Consider the following 19,366-nt stretch of genomic DNA (forward strand, 5'->3'; position numbering starts at 1 on the left):
CCTCTAATTCTCCTCCCAGGCTTGAGGCGCCAAACAGCTGATTGGCGCTGCAAGCCTGGGAGGCAGGAGAAGTGGAGCGGCGACCGCACGCTCGGGGAGGAACGCGGTAAAAAAAATGGGGGGCACCGCTTTTTGGCGCCCCCAAATCTTGGCGCCCTAGGCAACCACCTAATTCGCCTTAATGGTAGCACTGGCCCTGCTGATGGGGCAAAAACATTGTTGCAGGTGGTTCTGGGTACATGTCATCAGGCCCCCCATCCCTCCCTACCTCCGTGAAAGCAACAGCAAAAAATCATTTCTCGCCTTTTTTCCTGGGTTACCCGTGCAGACGACATACCATGGCAAGCATGGAGCCCGCTCAGCTCACTGTCACCGTATGTCTCCTAGGTGCTGCTGGCAGATGCGGTACTGCAGTGCTACACAGCAGCATCCCCCTGCCTTGCCTTGCCTTGCCTTGCCTTGCCTTGCCTTGTCTTGTCTTGCCTTGCCTTGCGGACGGCAGACGGTGCAATACGACTGCTAGCTGTTGTCATCGTCCCGTGGGTGCTCCTGGCCGACCTCGGTTAGGTTGGTCAGGGACACCTGGGCAGACTTGGGTGCTCCTGGCTGGCCTCAGTGAGGTCGGTCGGGGGCACCTGGTCAAAAACGGGAATGACTCCAGGTCATTCTCTTTTTTAAGTTTCGTCTAATGGAGATTCAGTCCTGCCTGGAATATCATGCCAGCTGGAGGCTTCTGCCTTAGGCTGCTCTCCCAGTCGGCAGCACCGCATGGTTGCACCTACCCCAGCCTACCCCTTGCTCCCATGGCTCATGAAGCCTGGACAGTAGTAAGGAGCAGTTCAACTATAGGCTGAGCAAGTGCATAATGGTGATAGAATGTGCCTTTGGATGTTTAAAAGCTCGCTGGCACAGTTTACTGAATCAGTTAGACCTCAGCAAAACCAATATTCCCATCGTTATTACTGCTTGCTGTGTACTCCACAATATCTGTGAGAGTAAGGAGGAGACGTTTATGGCAGGGATTTTTTCAAATATTCCGGCATTTCGTCTTTTGGAATGGAGTTTGGATAGCACAGATTCATCTCCCCATACAGCGATCAGATGCAGTACCTCCCGTTCGGTCCATGCTGGAGCTCTTTTGCGATTCTGGAACTCCATGGTCACCTCTGCTGATGAGCTCTGTATGGTCACCTGTGCTGATCAGCTCGCCACACTGGCCAAACAGGAAATGAAATTCAAAAGTTTGCAGGGCTTTTCCTGTCTACCTGGCCAGTGCATCTGAGTTGAGAGTGCTGTCCAGAGCAGTCACAATGAAGCACTCTGGGATAGCTCCCGGAGGCCAATACCGTCGAATTGCGTCCACACTACCCCAAATTCGACCCAGCAGGGTCGATTTCAGCGCTAATCTCCTCGTCGGGGAGGAGTACAGAAATCGATTTTAAGAGCCCTTTAAGTCGACAAAAATGGCTTCGTCGTGTGGACGGGTGCAGGGTTAAATCGATCTAACGCTGCTAAATTCGACCTAAACTCGTAGCGTAGACCAGGGCTGTGAGCTTCATTTTCTGGGTGCCTGACTTGAGACCCTGGGGCTTGATTTGCAAGAGTGCTGAACACTCACAGCTGCTACTAAAGTCAATGGGAGCTGTGCTTTGGACATAAATATGCTATCTAAGGCTAAGTACTCTGAAAAGTCAGGCCTTAGGCCTCTCAGATTGGGCACCCAAAATTAGTAAATACTTTTGACCTTCACCTCCATGTCTCACTTTCCCATTTGTAAAATGGAGATACCACTCCCTTACTTCACAGAGCTGTTTGAAAATACATTCATTAATGTTTGTGAAGCACACATATACTATAGTGAAAAAAAGCTGATGAGGAAATTAATAATTCTATAATCAGATTAATGTTTGAATCGTGATGTAAATAGGCATGGGGCCAGATACTGGTTTAGGAGTAAACAAAATACTTAACAGATGCTCATTAAGTGAGCACTGTCCATTCTGTGCACTGAATGAGGCAGGAGGCTTGTGGGGAAAAAATAGAGTGAGATCATGCAATTAAAGACTAGCATAATACAAATGCATATGGGGGTAAATTACTAACTTTTGTGTGCTTGCATTTGCCACCTGAATAATGTTCTTTTAACAATACTGTTTGTCAGAGATGGATGGCAGGAGAGAGATCACTGTTAGGTTCACGCCCTCTGGGGCACCTGGCATTGGCCACTGTCGGTAGACAGGATACTGGGCTGGATGGACCTTTGGTCTGACCCAGTATGGCCATTCTTATGTTCTTATGTATTACGTTATGAAAACAGCAACACTCTTCCACGATCTCACTTTTGTAGCTTGTATCACTTTGAATAAGCATGTTATAAGACAAGGCTCCTATATTTCATCAAGGAGTATCAGATGTGAAACAGCATGAAGGTATTTAAGAAGCTAATCCAAAGAGTTCCTCCTACACAAGCATTCGGGGCTTGAGCAGTCCAGACAAACAATGCACGTTACAACAAAGCTTAAACTCGTTCTTTGTAATAATTTTAAATAACAATACTAGCTGCCTATTTAATTTTAAGAACAGCAAAAAATAGCCACCTCCCTTTCCATTTCTTATAAGGAGTCTTGAAGTTTAAATCTCCTCAGTGTGATAGATGTGCTTGCTTTGATCTGCTTAGCTCTTGGAAGTCCAGGGGCTCCAGGCTGCTAGCCCCGTGCAGCCCAGGATCCCTAGGGACAGCTCTGTCCGGCATTGGGGATTTTTTCCCCGGGAACCCCCTGTAACATTTCGTGAACCCCCAGGGGTTCACGAACCCCAGATTGGGAACCACTGAGTTAGACATATAGTGATGGCTTGGGCACTTTGGCTTTTGGCCAAGATAGCAGAAGTGTATAACAGCCTTCAGCTGTGTGCTCCTGCAGCTGTCTTTTGGTTTTGTGTAGGGCTTCTCTGGCACACGTTGATACATGACATCTGTCTTTTTCAGATTGTCAGCCTGTACCTTTCTGCAGACTCTGCAAATCTGTCTGTAATCATTCGTTCCTCTTCTTGAGATACGTGCCTCTAGAGCACAGTCATCGGCATACAGCAGCTCATGAACAATTGCCTCAGAGATCTTCATGGAAGACTGTATTCTAAAGGGTTGAATAATTTTCCAGAGGATCGGAAACATATCCTGATACCTGCATTCAGGTCTCTTGTAGCAGCATTGAATATTACTGCGTAGAAAAGAGCCCTGCTTTATACCATTCGTGACAGGAAATGTCAGACAGAACACCATCTACACAGACTCATTCCATCATGAAATAGCCTCAGAATGTTGGTTGCTCCAAATATTTCACCAAACTTACATAATAGTTGCCAAAGTCCAGGTCTACTGACAGCATCAAATGCTTTATCCAGATCAATGACCGTGCAAAAGTCCTATTGTTCTCTGCATCTGAAAAGCTACAAATGTGTCTGCCATTCCTTGTGTTCACCTGAAACCACATTGTGCCTCTGATAGCATGCGACTGGCAATGTTGCACATCAGACAATCAAAGAATACTCTGGCCAGAACCTTTCCAGCCATGGAGAGTAATGAGATACTGCGACAGTTGCCACAGTCAGAAATACCACCATTGTCACCATATTCAAAAAGAACAGGCAAATCTTTGAAGGCTTGCAGTACATTTTCAGTACTCCATATATTGAGAAAGAGTCCATGCAGTTGCCTCAGCAAAGTCTCAACTCCATTCTTGAATATGTCTGTGGGAATGCCATCTGATCTTGGGGCCCTGCCATTCTTCATCTCACTGACTGCAGTGCTGACTTTGTCAAGGGATGGGGCTGCATCCATGTTGTCATTATATGTTGGATGACCCACTACTCTTATTTGTGACTCATCTGAAATGTTGGACAGTGTGTTCCAAAGGTCTCTGAAATGATCCCCACCTCTGAAGGGTAATCCTTTGTCAGTAATCAGTGTTAGGCCATCCGCACTTTCAAAAGGCACCGTACGTGTGTGTGTAGGACCATATACATCTTTCAAAGCAGCATACACATTTTTGGTCTCATAACAGTCGGCATAGCCCTGGATTTCATTTGCCTTGGCATTCCACCATTGATCCTGCATGTTTCTTAGCTTAGATTGGATGTCATGACACAGATTCCTGCAAGTTGTTACTGTGCCTACAGGGATATTGGTAGCAAGAATTTGATGATGCCTTTCATGTTTTTTTGGTGAGCAGCTGTTGGATTTCGGGGTCATTCTAATCAAACCAATCTTAGTGATATCATTTTACTGTATCAAGGTGGCAAGAGCATCTTCAGATACAGTATCACAAAGAGTCGCCTACTCACTATTTACATGGCACTAGTCGGCTCAGAAAAAGCTACTGTGATGTTGTTGCAGAGAGGCGCCCATGTAGCTTTATCTTCTAATCACGTTACAGTGAGCCATCTGATGGGTTTAGATGATGATTTGCAATGCTCTAGTCATCTTACCAATAAGTGTGGAGCGGATCATGCGATGGTCTGTCCAGCAGTCTGCCCCATGCATTGCCGCAGTGATTTATATAGTCTGTAGATCTTGCTGCTGGATGATCAGGTGGTCAATAAGATGCCTTGTTTCAGGGCATACATGGGGGAATTCATGACATTTTATCTTTGTCTGGTAAGTGGAAAAAGGTATTCATGATCACCAGTTGCCACCTGATACATTGAGTAGCAGAGTTCCATTGCGATTCTCTTTCCCAGGCCCATGCTGTCCAAGGGTGTACCACCAGGTTGCCACATTACTTCCAATCCATGTACTGAATTTCCCCATAGTGATAAGTTTATGCAGATGCAGTGAGTGTGTCTAAGTCACTGTAGAACTTTTCTTTCTCATCATCGGCATTTGTCATGGTGGAAGCATAAGTGCTGATAATGACAGCATACTGCTTTTGTTTCAGCAGCAACTAGACTTTTGAGCTTGGCAGCAATGAAGTTGCTAATGGCAAAGCCAACACCCAACTGTCAGGGCTCTGTGGGTGGGCAACCACGTCAGAAGAACCTGTACCCTGAACCAGTCTCTGTGAGTTATTCTTTATCAGCAAGGCTGGTTTCACTCACTGTGGCAATGTTGACCCTATGTCCAGCCAGTTCTCTTGCAACAAGTGCTGTGCCTCTCAGGTCGGCTGGTGGTAGGGTCAGAGTCCTAACATTCCAAAAAGTGGTTGTGGGTTTGCTCATTATCCAACGGTATAGGTGCATGACCTTCCAGATACGGTGGTCTGGTGAGGTTCTATGGAAGCAGATAATTTTTAGGGCACCTTTTCTAGTCCCTTCCCCATACGGGGTGAGCAGTATAATCCCGTATAGGGCTGTTCAGACACCCAAGATGTCGCTGAATGGTGCTGCTACTTCCAGGTACAATACCAAGCGATCCATACCATGGTTTGTGACGACAACCACCAGCATCACCACACCTGTTGCTTTGACACTCGCCCATCACTGCAGGACATTCCTCTGTCATGGGATCACACTTGGGAGTTTGTTTTTAGTGGTGACTGTTTGCATTGCACCGTCCACCCTCTCTCACCCATTCTCCTGAACTCAAGTGGTATGTATTCACAAGACAACTGGCAGAGGTTAGGGTGCAGTTTATGGTCATTGATATGGAACCATTCCATGCAACCTCTCCTATGCCTGCATCGGCTGGCTATGCTGGTATAGTGTGTAGGATTCTCATCAGCCATAGAAACAGTTAAGGTCTTCGCTACTAATCCAGTAGCTGGGGTCATGGGTTAGTGAATGTCAGGTCATATTCCACATCCCAGTGGACCTGTGCATTACACCTCTGGAGCCCCATGCTGCTTTGAGATCCCTTGTAGAATTAGCCTGAACATGTAAGGGCCCAGCTACTGGTTGGTAACACTCAGAGGTACTGCCAGGGTCTTGACAGTAGAGAGGCTATATACCTGCAGGGAGGACTTCTACACTCAGCCTCCTTTTCACCTAAATGAGACCAGCTGGCAGCCAGCAATGATTGTAGTAGAATCACCACATTGGTCACCGGCCCTAGATGTTTCACCCAGGCCTGTCTCATGGAACTAACCAACAGAATTGCTACATACTGATAAGTCCTTGAGTAGTTGGTGTAAGTATATCAGTACATGGTGCAGAATTAAACTCCAGTAACTACGCCCATCTCTTTAATGTACTTATATAGCCCTCACCACAAGAGTATCTCTCATTATGCACTATCTAGGGAATACTGCTAGCCCCATTTTACAGATAAGAACCGAGACACACAGAGACTTAGTAGTGATTCGCCCAAGGTCACGCAGGATGTGTGCATGGTAAAGCAAGAACTGAAGTCAGGTCTCCAGAATCCCAATCCCCAACTTTAGCCATAAGGCCATCTTCCTCCTGTACTCTCGGGTCTTACAATCATACAGTGGGACCAAACAGAATATAAAACAAAGCCTCTGCCTAGAAATTCCACAGATATGAAGGGAAATATTCTACAAACATTCCTGCTGTTGAGTGTGTAGTAAGGAAGGAGAGGATTCAGCTAGCTATGAGGAATCTGCTTCTGTCTGCTACAGAGACTCATGGATCTGCTCCTGAAATAGCAGGTGGTTCTTTTAGATTAAAAGGCTGAGGCAAACACACTCATTTGGAGATCTAGGGAAGAGCTGCATGTGCCTGCAGAGAGATGGTATGCAGTGTAGCTGAAGGTGTCGATCCCTGGATATTAGAGAGACAAGGTGGGGGAGGGAATATCTTTTACTGGACCAACTTCTGTTGGTGAGAGAGACAGAGCTCTGGGTGGTTCAAAAGCTTGTCTCTCTGTGTACCAACAGAAGTTGGTCTATTAAAAGATATTCCCTCAACCCCCAGCCCTTGCCTCTGCACAGAGATAGATCATTCCTGCTGGAAGGCTCAGGGTGAAGGACGTACCCTTTTGCTGGCTTTTCCAGACCAGTGTTTCTTTGTCTGTATATTGTTCATGAAAAAGGTCTGCCTTTATCACATGGTTCTGGTTTTCTCTCGTACACGCTAAGAGCAGTTTTACTGCAGTAACAAAACAGCAAATTAGCAGCCTCAGCGAGATGCCTTCCTTGATCTCCTTTCGGAGCCTGTCAAGAAAGGGTTTGCCCCGTTCCTCCTCTCACTACCATGTGGCTTCTCTGAAACTTGCATTTGAGAAGCAGCGGCCACTAAAGACCCATAAGTGGTCAGCCCCTTCTGGTTGTGGAAGTCTGTGACTGAATCTGAGACAACGGGATCAAAACTGAGAGGGAGAGGTCAGGATTAAAATATAGGCACATACTGCATCTTAGTCAAAATGAAAGAAGTTTCTTTATGTGCAATGCCAATATCTTAACTTTATTCAGCATTACGTATGGAAAGTGCCCCAAATATTTAAATACTGGGCAATGTAATGGAGTGTGTGATAATCTCCAAAGATCACAGAGAGAAGAAATGAAAAATTAGATTAAAATTGAAAACTAGTAAAAATTGCCAACTTTAAGCCATTTCACTTACTTTAACTTGGACAGAACTCAGCTTTTAAAAAGGACTAATAGAGGATATGGTCCTGAACCAACATGCTTGAATTCTGGGACTTCTAAGTGGGAGAACCATCCTTCCCCTCCCCATCAAGCTTTGTGGCTCAGACCCATGATTAAATGTAAATATTAAGGCTTAAATACACCTACGTTTTATTTAAATTAGTTTGCTGTATAGCATATTGGGTGTGAAGCAGGTTGCTGTCTTCTAGAGTAGTTCCTCTAAAGTCAGAGGGGCCATTTTGTGCCAGAAAGGATGACTCCTCTTTGTTTTCAACTCAAAGCCTTGATGAAGCCTGATTTTAGGGTGCTGGATAGCTTGACATGTCAGTGAGCCCCACCAGTTTTCTCACCCCTGAGGAGGGAGATTCCTTCTTTCTCAGAGAAGTGCTGAGAGCAGCTTTACCGACCAACTCAACAATCATGCTTCAGGGCATAAGATAGCCTCTAGGGTTAGAGATAAGTTTTTGCTATGGGCAGTTTGCTCCATGGTTGTCCTCCATGTAGTTTATGCACCTCTTTCTGAAACATCTGGTACTGGCCGCTGTCAGAAACAGGATACAGGACCAGATGTGTCACTAGTCTAACAGTCTGGAAACCCCTATGTTTCTAACAGTCAAATGAGATGCTACTAAAAAAAGAAGAAGAATCAGATATAAAACAAGCATTGAAATTTATGGGGCCAGATCCACAGGGTGTTATAAATTGGCATCAACTTCAATGGAGCAAACTAGATTTACCAGCAAAGGAGAGGACCTTCCCATCTTGTTGAGGAACAGAATGCCAAAAGCCATGTTAGCTGTCTGTAATTCACAATTCCTAATCAAATAAAGGCTAGTGGTGGCGGGACTGATTAAGTTATAGAAGAAACTCAGAAACTTATGTTCTCCCAAAAGTCTGCCTTGCCCTTCCACGACTCACAGATCTTTGATATGGAGACTCATCTCTTTGTTCTTTCCAAAGGCTCTCCAACCCCCTGTTGACTATAGACATTAGGTCCAATGAAAGTCTGTCCAGGCGTGTGAAGGTCTGTCCTTTCTAGCTGTTCTGGCATTCACATCAGTCTCACCCCCATGGGATCTATGTTCCCTTTTTGTGAGTTGTTGGGCTGAAAGGCAGAATTACAGTTTAGTCATGTCTACACTGCGGGTGCTATAGCAGCATAGCTGTGGCACCGTAGCTATGCCACTGTAAACCCATAGTGTAGACACAGACAGAAGGGGTTCTTCTGTCTCTGTAGGAACTCTACCTGCCCAGGCGATGGTAGTTAGGTCTATGGAAGCATTCTTCCATTGACCTAGCTGCATCTACACCAGGCATTAGGTCAGGACAGCTATGGGACTCAGGGGGGGAGGATTTTTCATACGGATTTTTCAGGATGGCGCTTAAGCAAGTTCTTAAATTCAGCTGTAAGCATCTTTCCTGACCAGGGATGCTTTCCTGAATCAGGGCCTGGGAGATTAGCAGATTACTGCACTTGGGGCATGTGTGAGAAAACGTTAATAATCCCCAGGATAGTGGACATGGTGCACTGATTGTGTAGTTTAATGATTTCTAATACTTCATAGTACAGTAGTAAATATTGAGCACTGTTTTGAAAAATAATGAAGTCATTATGTGGATTACATTACAGCTGTCTCAGCTCTTAAATCTTTGCTGAAAAGTGTGGATTAGCAAAGTAAGAAAGTCAAATAATAAAATCTCTCTGATTATAATACTAGAGATGAGCCTAAACCACAGGGTTTAGATCCAGATCTAATATGTAAATTTTCCCAGTTTGGGTTTGGGATTCAGAGTTCAGGCCTGTCATAACTATAAAGGGAAGGGTAACAGCTCTCCTGTGTATAGGGTTACCATACGTCCTCTTTTTCCCGGACATGTCCGGCTTTTCGGCACTCAAACTCCCGTCCGGGGGGAATTGCCAAAAAGCTGAACATGTCCGGGAAAATGGCGGCTCTGCTCCTCCCCTGACTCTTCGGCTCTGTTTAAGAGCCGAGCTGCCCGAGCGCTATGGGCTTCAGGCAGCCCCCTTGCCTCCGGACCCCAGCCGCCGGCCGGGCACTTCCCCTCCCGGGCTCCGGCGGCGCAGGGTCCGGAGGCACGGGGGCTGCCCGAAGCCGGTAGCGCTGGGGCAGCTCGGCTCTTAAACAGAGCCGAAGAGTCAGGGGAGGAGCAGAGCCTCCAGCCGCGGCGGCTCTGCTCCTCCCCGACTCTTCGGCTCTGTTTAAGAGCCGGGCTGCCCGGCAAACCGTGAAGCCGGTAGCGCTCGGGCAGCCCTTTCCCCGTGGCTGGGAGTGGGAGGAGGGGGCGGAGTTAGGGCGGGGAAGGGGCGGAGTTGGGGCGGGGCTGGGGTGGGAAAATGGGCGGGGCCAGGGCCCGTGGAGGGTCCTCTTTTTTTATTTTTTAAATATGGTAACCCTACCTGTGTACAGTACTATAAAATCCCTCCTGGCCAGAGACTCCAAAATCCTTTTACCTGTAAAGGGTTAAGAAGCTCGGGTAACCTGGCTGACACCTGACCCAAAGGACCAATAAGGGGACAAGATACTTTCAAATCTTGGGGGGGAAAGGCTTTTGTTTGTGCTTTTTGTTTAAGGGGTTGTTCGCTCTTGGGACTGAGAGGGACCAGACATCAATCCAGGTTCTCCACATCTTTCTAAACAAGTCTCTCATATTTCAAACTTGTAAGTAAAAAGCCAGGCAAGGCGTCTTAGTTTTACTTTGTTTTCTCAACTTGTAAATGTACCTTTTACTAGAGTGTTTATCTTTGTTTGCTGTACTTTGAACCTAAGACAGAGGGGGGTCCTCTGAGCTCTTTAAGTTTGATTACCCTGTAAAGCTATTTTCCATACTGATTTTACAGAGATGATTTTTACCTTTTTCTTTAATTAAAAGCCTTCTTTTTAAGAACCTGATTGATTTTTCCTTGTTTTTAGATCCAAGGAGTTGGATCTGTATTCACCAGGAGTTGGTGAAAGGAAGGAGGGGGGAAGGGTCAATTTCTCCTTGTTTTAAGATCCAAGAGGTTTGGATCTGTATTCACCAGGGAATTGGTGAAAGGTTTCTAAAAGCTTCCCAGGGAAGGGAATGATGGCAGCGGACCAGAACTAAGCTGGTAGTTAAGCTTAGAAGTCCTCATGCAGGCCCCCACACTTGTACCCTAAAGTTCAAAGTGGGGATACAGCCTTGACAAGGCCCTATATAGAAATAGTTTAAAACTTAAATGAAAGAAGCTGTATCAAATTCTAAACATTTCCAAAATTCACACGGGGTCAGATTTAGGCTTTGTCTGGTCATGTAACATAAATATAATACCGAGCAATAGGAAAGTTACTTGAGAAGACATTATGTTTATTACCAGATTCATATGCAATGCAGCCAATAACCATATCATGTTACAATTAGGAACATGATATGGTTATTGGCAGAAAGAAAGAAAAAATTGGCAGATCTAAGGGAGCTGGATGTTAAACGCATGTGAAACACTGATGCAATTCTTAATATATTTATGACCTTCTTAGAACATTTCTCAGGGATTAGTTTTTTCCCCTGAATGAGCTATGTTAACAAAAATAAGCGGGCAATAAATGGGCTAACTGGACTGATGAAAGAGTTGGACAGGAAACACTGTCCTTCACTCACCTTATTACCCCAAATTCACATAACCACACAGATATGATGAGTCAGAGGAGTCCTTTCTTGACTATTCCACTCCACATATCATCCTTGCCAAGCCAGCCACAGCATTCATTAAGGTTGGAAATAAATAAATAAATCCTGCTCCAGCCACTCCCACCAAACCACATCCCCTTCCTCAAGCCATACCCCTTCCTCATGCAAAATTACTAGTGGATATAACAGTGAACAGTCTGCCTGCAGGCAGATCCTGGAGCAGCCACGTGGTCTAGCGTCTGTTCTCAATGTATCGGTCAGGCAACATAAGTGCAGCTATTAGAAACAGTTCACGCTACATTGTTTACACGTGGACTCTGGAAGGTGCATTCAGATCTAAAAGTAATTTTGGATGAAATACTCCTGTAGAGCAAGCAACCTCCCTGGGTTTAGCACATTTATCAAAACCATGAGTCACTCTCACTCTCTCAGCTTGTGTTGCTGTTGCCCTTATGAAATTTTCCCATGACTTTTCATAGCGTTTTAAGGTTCAAAGAGATCACTCTGATCATCTAGTCTGGTGTCCTGCATGACTAGGGCTCTACCAAATTCACATGAAAAATGCATCAAGGACTGTGAAATCTGGTCTCCCCCTGTGAAACCTGGTCTTTTGTGTGCTTTTACCCTATATTATACAGATTTCATGGGGGAGACCAGCATTTCTCAAATTGGGGGTCCTGACCCAAAAGGGAGCTGCAGGGAGGTCACAAGGTTATTTTAAGGGGGTTGCAGTATTGCCACCCTTACATCTGCATTGTCTTCAGAGCTGGGCAGCCGGAAAGTGGTGGCTGTTGGCCAGATACCCAGCTCTGAAGGCAGCGCCCCGCCAGCAGCAGTGCAGAAGTAAGGGTGGCAATATCATACCATGCCACCCTTACTTCTGTGCTGCTGCCTTCAGAGCTTGGCGGCCAGAGAGTGGCAGCTGCTGACCAAGGGCCCAGCTCTGCAGGCAGCAGCACAGAAGTAAGGGTGGCAATACCTTACCATGCCATCCTTACTTCTGTGTTGCTGCTGGCGGCAGCTCTGCCTTCAGAGCTGGGATCCTGGCCAGTAGCCACTGCTCTCCGGCCGCCCAGCTCTGACAGCAGCACTATCACCAGCAGCAGTGCAGAAGTAAGGGTAGCAGTACTGCAACCGCAACCCCCCCTACAATAATCTTGTGACTCCCCCACAACTCCTTATTGGGCCAGGACCCCTACAATTACAACACCATGAAATTTCAAATTTAAATAGCTGAAATCATGAAATTTACTATTTTTTAAATCCTATGACCGTGAAATTGACCAAAATGGACCGTGAATTTGGTAAGGCCCTATACAAAACCCAGGTTAGAGAACCAGCCTTTAGGAGACAGGCTGATGTGACTTTGTCATCTGAAACACAGGAACCTCAGCACAAGACAGGTGTGATACTGCAATATGTTTTGAGGGAGAAAGACCTTGTATTTTGGGAAGATTGATTATTCACTTCTCACTGCAGGCGAGATCCTGAGGACTCTGCACTAGGAGCAATACAGTAGGCAGCACAACCACTTTGTGGCTGTTACTCCAGCATCTTTCTGTATAGGGGTTTGGCTGATGGTCCAGTAAGGATGTGGAGCCATTCACCATGTCCTCACCCTGCCCCTCTGTGGAGCAAGGAGCCTCACAGAGCTGTGCTCTGGGTAGTGCAGAGGAGGTACAGAGTGTAGGCTCCTTGTAGCCTTACCTTAGGTAGATGGGTCACTCCCCAGCCACTGCACTCCCACCCCCTCCACACACAGCCAGGCATGGCATAGCAGCCTTCCAGCTCTGGCACGCCCCATCTCACGGCTCAGCCTTCCAGCCAGGTCACTGGAAGTCCCACTCCTTCTGGGGTAATAAGAGTTCAAATAAACAAACAGTCCTATGACCTAATGCCAGATCTCCAGCCCTACTTGGGGCTCCGCAGTCCTAGCCCCCTTGCATCAATAGGGTTTTACATCCCCTTCCTTGGAAACAGGCTGGGGAACCCAGGCCCGCCTTCTCCTCTGGGTTCCAGCCAGTGCTTAATTTGTAATGAAAGAGGTGTCGGGGCTCAACCCTGGCACAAATTAAGCGCTGGTTCCAGCCCAGGGACCCTGTAATAAGCAGCTAAGGTCTGCACCCTCAGACTCACTGCTGATTCCCTGGACCACCTCCTAGCTTCCTCCACATCCAGGGTCCCCTCACAGAGCTATTCATTCCACTTCCATTGTCCTTGGAAGGTCTGGCTCTTTCTGCCTCACCATCCAAGTGTGCAGCCAGGGCAGAGTCCTTCTTGGGCTTCTGCTCTGCCTGCCCTGCAGCCTTTTATCTTAGCTGTCGCTGGTCAAATAATTAGCTTAGGGTGAGGAGGTAGTTAACCCTTGGGTGGCTGTTGCAGCATAAGGACACCTCATCACACCCCTCCCTCACAGCAGAACTTCAGTTCCATGGGTAGGCAAGCTATCCCTAGCATGGAGTGGGAGGCAGTATGTGCTCTATAGTGGAGCATTCAGAAGTTACAAACAACAGAGGGGATTTTTTTTTTTAATTTTCTGTGCTCATATTTGAGGACAGGATGTACAGGAGCAGTCATTCCAAGAAATGTCAGGCATTAGTCCCATTTCACAAAGAGAGGCCACGTATTAAGGCTGTTTTCACTAATAGAAAGAAGGGTGTTTTTACTCCTCATTAGCTGTGTAAACATAGTGGAGGCCAGGCATTGTAGTTTTACCCTCTTGTGCACTAAGTGAGATCAACCACAGGGAGAGGAGGTATAGTGGTGACCTCATCATTTGGGGGAGAGGGATAGCTCAGTGGCTTGAGCATTGGCCTGCTAAATCCAGGACGGTGAGCTCAATCCTTGAGAGGGCTACTTAGGGATCTGGGGCAAAATCAGTACTTGGTCCTGCTAGTAAAGGCAGGGGGCTGGACTCAATGACCTTTCAAGGTCCTTTCCAGATCTAGGAGATAAGATATCTCCATTTAAAAAAAAAAATCTAGCTACCTCTTAGTAAACATTATAAGTGCCTAGTCACTCACCCTGTTTATCTTGCTGTAAAAAACACCTGTGTGCCAGGGAAGATTAAAGCCTACATCATTGAGTAGGTGGAAGTTCAGAGGCATAGTACGGGCTGGGAAGGAGCTGCCAGAGTCCTCTTGGACTGTGACCTCATACAACACTTGGAAAATATGAATCATAGAATCATAGAATATCAGGGTTGGAAGGGACCTCAAGAGGTCATCTAGTCCAACCCCCTGCTCAAAGCAGGACCAATTCCCAACTAAATCATCCCAGCCAGGGCTTTGTCAAGCCGGGCCTTAAAAACCTCCAAGGAAGGAGACTCCACCACCTCCCTAGGTAACGCATTCCAGTGCTTCACCACCCTCCTAGTGAAATAGTGTTTCCTAATATCCAACCTGGACCTCCCCCACTGCAACTTGAGACCATTGTTCCTTGTTCTGTCATCTGCCACCACTGAGAACAGCCGAGCTCCATCCTCTTTGGAACCCCCCTTCAGGTAGTTGAAGGCTGCTATCAAATCCCCCCTCATTCTTCTCTTCTGGAGACTAAACAATCCCAGTTCCCTCAGCCTCTCCTCATAAGTCATGCGCTCCAGACCCCTAATCATTTTTGTTGCCCTCCGCTGGACTCTTTCCAATTTTTCCACATCCTTCTTGTAGTGTGGGGCCCAAAACTGGACACAGTATTCCAGATGAGGCCTCACCAATGTCGAATAAAGGGGAACGATCACGTCCCTCGATCTGCTGGCAATGCCCCTACTTATACAGCCCAAAATGCCGTTAGCCTTCTTGGCAACAAGAGCACACTGTTGACTCATATCCAGCTTCTCATCCACTGTGACCCCTAGGTCCTTTTCTGCAGAACTGCTACCTAGCCATTCGGTCCCTAGTCTGTAGCAGTGCATGGGATTCTTCCGTCCTAAGTGCAGGACTCTGCACTTATCCTTGTTGAACCTCATCAGGTTTTTTTTGGCCCAATCCTCTAATTTGTCTAGGTCCCTCTGTATCCGATCCCTACCCTCTAGTGTATCTACCATGCCTCCTAGTTTAGTGTCATCTGCAAACTTGCTGAGAGTGCAGTCCACACCATCCTCCAGATCATTAATAAAGATATTAAACAAAACCGGCCCCAGGACCGACCCTTGGGGCACTCCGCTTGAAACCGGCTGCCAACTAGACATGGAGCCATTGATCACTACCCGTTGAGCCCGACGATCTAGCCAGCTTTCTATCCACCTATATGCCCTTTATCAGTGATTGTAACAATATTAGACGTGGGCCCAAATCAAAACCCTGGGTCTCAAAAGCCCTGAACTTCATGAAAGTTCAGACCTAAATCCAAACTCCTCTGCATGGTCACTTCTAACACTGATTCTTCTGTTGTTTATAAGTGACTGTATGTATAGTATGTATGGGAACAGGCTTTGTATCTGAATGGATTATTCTCCTGGAATCGAGAGCTAGGCGGGACCTGAGTGAGGTATACAGATTGTACAGTAACTCCTTGCTTAACATTGTAGTTATGTTCCTGAAAAATGCTACTTTAAGCAAAACAATGTTAAATGAATCCAATTTCCCCATAAGAATCAATGTAAAAAGGGGGGTTAGGTTCCAGGGAAATTTTTTTCACCAGACCAAAAGACTATTTTATATATATATATATATATACACACACACACACATACACAGTATAAGTTTTAAACAAACAATTTAATACTGTACACAGCAATGATGATTGTGAAGCTTGGTTGAGGTGGTGGAGTCAGAGGGTGGAAGAGGGTGGGATATTTCCCAGGGAATGCCTTACTGGCTAAATGGATGAACTAGTACTCGGCTGAGCCCTCAAGGGTTAACACATTGTTTTTAACGTAGCCTCACACTCTACAAGGCAGCACGAATGGGGGGAGGAGACACAGCATGGCAGAGAGAGACAGAGACAGAGACACACACCATGTGTGTGTGTGTGAGAGAGAAAAAGACCGACACACACACCGTGTGTGAGAGAGAGAGAGAGAGAGAGAGGGAGAGACAGAGACACACACCATGTGTTTGTGAGAGAGAGACGCACATTGCCCCTTTAAGTATGCTGATCCCACTCTAAGTACGTTGCCTTTTTAAGTAGCAAGTTGAGACAGCAGCTGCTGCCACCAAGCTCCCTCCGTCCTGAGTCCTTTTGTCCCCCCCCCCCCCGTCCGGTGAAGATGAGGTACAGGAGCAGGGGGCAGGAGCGGGGGAGGGGGACACCCTGACATTAGCACCCCTCTTCCCCTCCTCTGCATAGCAAGCAGTAGGCTCCCAGGAGCAGCTCCAAGACAGAGCGCGGGAGCAGCACATGGCAGTGGGGGGAGGGACAGCTGAACTGCCCACCAATTGATAGCTTGCTGGGCTGCTGCTGCACAGGGAACTTAGGGGAGCTGATAGGGGGCTGCCAGCCCACCCTGGTTCCAAGCCCCCACCAGCTAGCTGCAACGGGCTGCTCTTTCTGCAAGCAGTGGACAAAGCAGGCAGCTGCCAAACAACAGTGTAAGGGAACATTGCTCAACTTTAAATGAGCATGTTCTCTAATTGATCAGCAATTAAACAATGTTAACCAGGAGACATTAAGTGAGGAGTTACTGTACTGAGAACAGTGAAAATGTGTTATTGTTTTTTCACTCTGCCCCAGGAACTGAAATAGAGTAAATATAGAATAAATAGAAATCTGCTTTTATGTAGTGAGATTTGTTACTGTTGGAAGTCGGCGAATCAAAGACGATGTATGAATCATTAGAGGGATTGGGTAATTGTATCATAATAATATTTCCAATCATGCAGTCTTAATGATGGTATCAGTAATTGAGTGTCATGCTTCAGGCCATAGATGAATCGCCAGCAGGGGAAGCACTCCTTCCCACGCCTCAGTATACACCATTGCACAATCGATTAGGTACACTAAGGGCAGGTTTCTTGTTTTGCTGGCTACTGCAAGCAGCAGGATTGGACTAGCCCCATCTAGTTCCCCTGCATCAAGCTATACCTTCCACACCTAGGTTCTCATTAGCTCCTTCTGCTATAACAATGCTAAGCATCTTCTTTCTATCCCTTCACCACAATCCCTTTTCCATGACTTGGGCATTGCTTATCTTGACTACTGCAAGCCTCTTTCTCACAGGCTTCCATCCCTCTAGCCAAAATGCTGTCATCACAACCGTAGAAGCCTCTGTAGGGACTGGAAAAAGGAGCATGGACTGAGAATGGAAGAGTTTGGATGGGCACCAGGAAATCAGTCTGTGTTGAGGTGGCTAGGAACACTAAGGAGCAGTTGGAGCAATTGTAAACAATAGCGTAATGAACGCCCCGGGTAGTGGGTTAACCCCCAGTGCAGCATCCAACCAGCAAAGGGCTCCATAAACTCCAGAGCATGGGAAAGTGAGGTGTGACAATGCACCCCATATTCTTCACAGTGATATTATTATGATATGATTATGACATAATTATGATGTATTTTATGCATGATAAGTCATGTAAGATGTCATTGGAAAGGTTATGATTTGCTGAATATGATTATCCTATTTGTATGCATATATCACTTTTGTATCTAAAGTTATGAATATTGACTATGTATCTGTATTTCAAATGTAGTTACACCTGGGTAACACCCACTAGACAAGATGCTTTTAGTCTAGATAATGAGTGGGGAAGGGCCTATTCAGGGCAATGAGCCATTAGGAAAAAAAGGTAGGCCTTAGGAGAAGCTTATCTCCCACCTGGTGAGCATTCCTGTGAATGCTCCAAACAGCCTGTGAGTGATGGCTGCTATGACTCTACAAGGACATGTGATGAGACCATATATCTCAGGACTCCATCTTGGGATGTCAGTATTTTTCCAAAGACCAGTCTGGGAACCAAGCTTTGAAACAAAGGGTTCCCACCATATGCAAAAGCTATATAAGGCGGGGAGTGACATCATCTGGTGTTCTTCGCTCCCCACATAAGAAGACCCTTCGAAACACCTGAGGAACAAAGACTGAACTGGGGGAGTGCTGGACCCAGGCTAAAGGGATTTCTACCCTGTGAATGAAACACCTGGGGATTCCAAGCTGTAAAGCAAGTGTAGCTTGCCCCTTAAGAATCTGCAGCCTGCTTGTATCATCTCTTAGGGTGAGAATCTGCTATTCATATCCAATCTATTTAGTATATTAAGTTTAGTTTGCATTTTTGTTTATTTGCTAGGTAATCTGCTTTGATCTGTTTGCTATCACTTAAAATCTATCTTTTGTACTTAATAAACTTGTTTTTGCTTTATCTAAACCAGTGAGTTGGAGTGAAGTGTGTGGGAATAACTCAGGGGCAGCAGGCTCTTGCATATTCCTTTCCACATTGAGGGATGGGGCGAATTTTATGAGCTTATGCTGTACAGTTCCCTGTGCAGTGCAAGATGGTATAATTTTGGGTTCATACTCCAGGGGGGGTGCATGCCTGAAGAGCTGGGAGTAACCTTCCCATGCTGGGGCTGGTCAGAGAGCCTTCTTGTAACTGCAGCTGGGTGTGCCCCTACTCAGGGGTGGGGAGTTGTATGGGCCCATGGTGCCCGGGCTCCAGAAAATTCAGGGCCGGGGGGCCTGGCTCCACTAATGTTCAGGGCTGGGTCTCTCCCCCGGCCCCACCTGCCGCCCCTGCGCACCTATCCCGAGGATCCCTGCCTGCCCTGGGCAGCGGGCAGCGCTGCGCTTCCTCACTGGCCGCTGCCACAGCCAGCTACAAGGGAGCAGCGCTGGGGTCAGGCTGAGGTGGCTGTTGCACCTGTGGAGGGAGGAGGGGAGGAGGCGCATGGCAGGCCCCCCGGCGGGGGACTCTGGGGGGGGGTTATCCTGGCTGGACCTCCTGAGCAGCAGCCTGGAGGGACTTGGGTGAGTGTTGTGCCAGGGGGGCCGGGGAGGGGCTCCCCCTCCCCCAGAGCTCGCTGCTGCTGGCAGGGAGAAGGCTGGGGAGAGTCCTCCCTGGCCCCCAGCCCTGGGGCAGCCTGCCTGCTGCACACCAAACTCCTCATCCCCAGCCCAGCCCCACACCCCCTCCCACACCCCAACCCTCTGTCCCAGTCCAGAGCCCATACCCAGCACCCAAACCCCCTCCTGGACTCCCTCGTACACCCCAACCCCCTGTCCCAGCCCA

Source organism: Terrapene carolina, unplaced genomic scaffold (genome assembly GCF_002925995.2).
Source record: "Terrapene carolina triunguis isolate 2854851 unplaced genomic scaffold, T_m_triunguis-2.0 Scaffold210, whole genome shotgun sequence".
NCBI lineage: Eukaryota > Metazoa > Chordata > Testudines > Emydidae > Terrapene > Terrapene triunguis.